We start from the raw sequence: 5000 nt of genomic DNA on the forward strand, positions 1-5000 counted from the left end.
CCCCGGCTCGCAAGACGGAGGCCAGGCCTCGGCAGCGGGCACGTCACGCCACGAGGTCGGGGATTGCGAGGAGAGCCAACGCATGGGCGCGCGCACGGCAATTTAATGCCACGCCCACGCCAGCGTAGAGCTCTCCTCGCAATCCCCAAGCTCGGCGGTCCGCACCAGCCACGTCGGCCAGGCCTCCGACTTGCGAGCAGGGGCAGCGGCCACCGCCGCCGTGACGTCGCGGCAAGCAGACAGCCGCGCAGCAGCTGCCAGCACCTTGGCACAAGCACGGCAAATGAATGCCACGCCCACGCCGCGGATAAGCAGCCCCAACGCGCCCGACGGCTTGGAGCGGGTCCCGAAGACGGTGGCCGGAATCGGGTCGTCGCCGGCCGGAAAACGGGTCATCGATGCCGGCAATACTTCGGGCCATGAGGCCCCCCACCTTAGTCCGAGTTTAGCAACAGCCCACATATCCCCCGCGGCAGGCCTATGGGCGCCAGGCCAGCGCGCCCCATGGCCAGTCAGGGGGCACCCCCCTAAAGAGCAATAAGTGTCATTGAAGCTCTGGCAGGGGGAGACACTACTAGGTCCCAGCTGTCACCCCCCCTCTAAAAAATTCATTTCTTGGTATTTTGAGCTGAAATTTTGCACAGAGGTTGGCAAAAATCCAATCCAACTTTATTAATTTTTCCAGAATTTTTCGAGGTCGGGAAGTATTTTTTTTTATTTTCCTACCATTAAAAATCGAGGAAATCGGAAAAAATAGGAACCGGCCCGGAATGACCCCAAATTCAGTGGGCAGCCTCATAAAAATATGGCTGATTTTACTGGATTGATTTCATGTGGAAAGCACGACGTTTTGTTGTAGGAATGCGGGAACCCCGGCGGCTCGCCTGCCGCGGCCAGCGACGTCGGGCTGGCCCCTGCAGCGCCTAGCCTCTCCCACGCGGGGGGCAGGCCAGAACGCGGGGGGCCAGGGCCCGAAGGCAGCCCCCCCGCGGGCGAGAGAGCAAGCCAGCAGGGGCTGTCGCCTGCCGCGGCCAGCGACGTCGGGCTGGCCCCTGCAGCGCCTAGCCTCTCCCACGCGGGGGGCAGGCCAGAACGCGGGGGGCCAGGGCCCGAAGGCAGCCCCCCCGCGGGCGAGAGAGCAAGCCAGCAGGGGCTGTCGCCTGCCGCGGCCAGCGACGTCGGGCTGGCCCCTGCAGCGCCTAGCCTCTCCCCCGCAGGGGGCAGGCCAGAACGCGGGGGGCCAGGGCCCGAAGGCAGCCCCCCCGCGGGCGAGAGAGCAAGCCAGCAGGGGCTGTCCGCGCGTCGCGCGGCGCGGCATGGCTGCGGGGGCCGCGCGCGCGCGCCCAAGCGCCCAAGGGCCCCCAAGGGCCCCAGGCCCTCAGGCCCCAGCGCCCCAGCGCCCAGCGCGGGCGGGCGCGCGCGCGCGTGTGGTCTTTGAGGGGCGCCGGCCTGGTGGCTCCCTAAAGAGCAATAAGTGTCATTGCAGCTCTGGCAGGGGGAGACACTACTAGGTCCCAGCTGTCACCCCCCCTCTAAAAAATTCATTTCTTGGTATTTTGAGCTGAAATTTTGCAGAGAGGTTGGCAAAAATCCAATCCACCTTCATTAATTTTCCCAGAATTTTTCGAGGTCGGGAAGTATTTGTTTTAATTTTCCTACCATTAGAAATCGAGTAAATCCGCAAAACTAGGAACCGGCCCGGAATGACCCCAAATTCAGTGGGCAGCCTCATAAAAATATGGCTGATTTTACTGGATTGGTTTCATGTGGAAAGCACGACGTTTTCTTGTAGGAATGCGGGAACCCCGGCAGCTCGCCTGCCGCGGCCAGCGACGTCGGGGACGCTGGCCTGCGCTGTCGAGCCCGCGAGGGCTGTCTCCGCGGCAGGCCCCCCCTGAACGGGGCACGACAGGCCACCGCGCTGGCTCGTCCAGCGTCGACAGTCCCTCGTCCAGGTTTCAGATCGCGCCAAGTCGAACCCATGACCTGCTCAAGCCATCGTGCGCTGCCGAATTCGCATCTGCGTGTAGGCTGCCATTCCACGCGGCAGCCCCTGTTTTCGTCAGCGTGCCCCCCTGACGAATTTTCCTGCCTGGCCCAGTCCAGCGTCCAGCCCCTGTTCGTCGAAAAATCTGCGCTGCTGATTTTCCACGACGAGCCTACTTTCGTCAGCGTGCCCCCCTGACGAATTTTCCTGCCTGGCCCGGCCAGTCCAGCCCCTGTTCGTCGAAAAATCTGCGCTGCCGATTTTCCACGCGGCAGCCCCTGTTTTCGTCAGCGTGCCCCCCTGACGAATTTTCCTGCCTGGCCCGGCCAGTCCAGCCCCTGTTCGTCGAAAAATCTGCGCTGCCGATTTTCCACGCGGCAGCCCCTCTTTTCGTCAGCGTGCCCCCCTGACGAATTTTCCTGCCTGGCCCGGCCGGTCCAGCATCCAGCCCCTGTTCGTCGAAAAATCTGCGCTGCCGATTTTCCACGCGGCAGCCCCTCTTTTCGTCAGCGTGCCCCCCTGACGAATTTTCCTGCCTGGCCCGGCCGGTCCAGCATCCAGCCCCTGTTCGTCGAAAAATCTGCGCTGCCGATTTTCCACGCGGCAGCCCCTGTTTTCCTCAGCGTGCCCCCCTGACGAATGTTCGTCGAAAAATCTGCGCTGCCGATTTTCCACGCGGCAGCCCCTGTTTTCCTCAGCGTGCCCCCCTGACGAATGTTCGTCGAAAAATCTGCGCTGCCGATTTTCCACGCGGCAGCCCCTCTTTTCGTCAGCGTGCCCCCCTGACGAATTTTCCTGCCTGGCCCGGCCGGTCCAGCATCCAGCCCCTGTTCGTCGAAAAATCTGCGCTGCCGATTTTCCACGCGGCAGCCCCTCTTTTCGTCAGCGTGCCCCCCTGACGAATGTTCGTCGAAAAATCTGCGCTGCCGATTTTCCACGCGGCAGCCCCTCTTTTCGTCAGCGTGCCCCCCTGACGAATTTTCCTGCCTGGCCCGGCCGGTCCAGCATCCAGCCCCTGTTCGTCGAAAAATCTGCGCTGCCGATTTTCACCGACGAGCCTACTTTCGTCAGCGTGTCCCCTTGACGAATTTCCCTGCCTGGCCTGGACAGTCCATCTTCCAGCCCATGTTCATCGAAAAATCTGCGCTGCCGATTTCCCCGACGAACCTGCAGCTGCACAAATCTGCGCTGCCGATTTCCCCCCCTGTCGGCATGGCTGCCGCTGCCCCGATGTCCAGACCAACAGTCTTTTTTGTCGACTTTGCCGATTTTGTCCGCGCTGCCGATTCCAACACTACCCCCTGCATCCAAACCAGCATTGTTTCGTCAGCTCTTCCCCTGACGATTTTAGCCCTGTAACAAACAGTAGGCCTCCAATCCCGCCAACGGGAGCCAAGTTGATAGGGAAGAGAATTGAATGACGCGCCTGGTCCTCGCACCCCGCCACCCGAGGGGCCTTTTTCCCGGCAGCCTCTGAAAAACTCTAGCTTTCACGGTCCTCGCCGCCCCTCACCACCATGGCAGGCCTCTAATCCCACCCATCAGCAGTTGTAGCCGATAGGGCAGTGATTTGAATGACGCGTCGCGGGCCGCCGGGTCATCTCACCCGGCCATTAATTGGAGCGTTTTTGGCTGGCCGAGGATGGGGGGATGGATCTCTTCTTCCGAAAAAGCAAACAGTACATCGGGAGTTATGTTGACGGGGCATGGAATTGAATGACCCGTCGCGGGCCGCCGGGTCATCTCACCCGGCCATCCCGGGGAGCGTTTTTCCCGGCAGCATCGGGGAAACTCTTGCTTTCACTGCCCGCTGCCCAAGTCCCCACTCGCATCGGCCCCCCGCGCCAACAAGCCAACGCTGCCGAATCGGCAGACACTGCTGCCGAGTCTGCCGACACTGCCCCGCGGGCTGCCACTGCCCCAGTGTCTAAACCAGCGGTCTTTCTCATCGAGCCTTGGACTATCCAGTCCGTCCTGACTCATCGCCAGCACCTGCTGCCGATTCTGCCGACTTTGCCGATTTTCTCGGCGCTGCCGATTCCAACACTGCGCCCACCGTGTCTGAACCAGCGCTGTTTCCTCAGCGTGTCCCCTCGACGAATTTTCCTGCCTGGCCTGGACAGTCCACCGTCCAGCCCGTGTTCGTCGAAAAATCTGCGCTGCCGATTCTGCCGACTTTGCCGATTTCGTCGGCGCTGCCGATTCCACCACTGCCCGCCGTGCCTGAACCAGCGCTGTTTCGTCAGCGTGTCCCCTCGACAAATTTTCCTGCCTGGCCTGGACAGTCCATCGTCCAGCCCATGTTCGTCGCAAAATCTGCGCTGCCGATTTTCCCCGACGAACCTGCAGCCGCACAAATCTGCGCTGCCGAATCTGCCGACACTGTCCCGCGGGCTGCCACTGCCCCAGTGTCTAAACCAGCAGTCTTTCTCGTCGAGCCTTGGACTATCCAGCCCGTCCAGACCCATCGCCAGCACCCGCTGCCGATTCTGCCGACTTTGCCGATTTCGTCGGCGCTGCCGATTCCAACACTGCCCGCCGTGCCTGAACCAGCGCTGTTTCGTCAGCGTGTCCCCTCGATGAATTTTCCTGCATGGCCCGGCCAGTCCAGCGTCCAGCCCATGTTCGTCGAAAAATCTGCGCTGCCGATTCTGCCGACTTTGCCGATTTCGTCGGCGCTGCCGATTCCAACACTGCCCCCCGTGCCTGAACCAGCGCTGTTTCGTCAGCGTGTCCCCTCGACAAATTTTCCTGCCTGGCCTGGACAGTCCATCGTCCAGCCCATGTTCGTCGAAAAATCTGCGCTGCCGATTTTCCCCGACGAACCTGCAGCCGCACAAATCTGCGCTGCCGAATCTGCCAACACTGTCCCGCGGGCTGCCACTGCCCCAGTGTCTCAACCTGCGGTCTTTCTCGTCGAGCCTTGGACTATCCAGCCCGTCCAGACCCATCGCCAGCACCCGCTGCCAATTCTGCCGACTTTGCCGGTTTCATCGGCGCTGCCGATTCCAAC

The sequence above is a fragment of the Populus nigra genome, chromosome 2 (genome assembly GCF_951802175.1).
Source record: "Populus nigra chromosome 2, ddPopNigr1.1, whole genome shotgun sequence".
Classification (NCBI taxonomy): domain Eukaryota; kingdom Viridiplantae; phylum Streptophyta; class Magnoliopsida; order Malpighiales; family Salicaceae; genus Populus; species Populus nigra.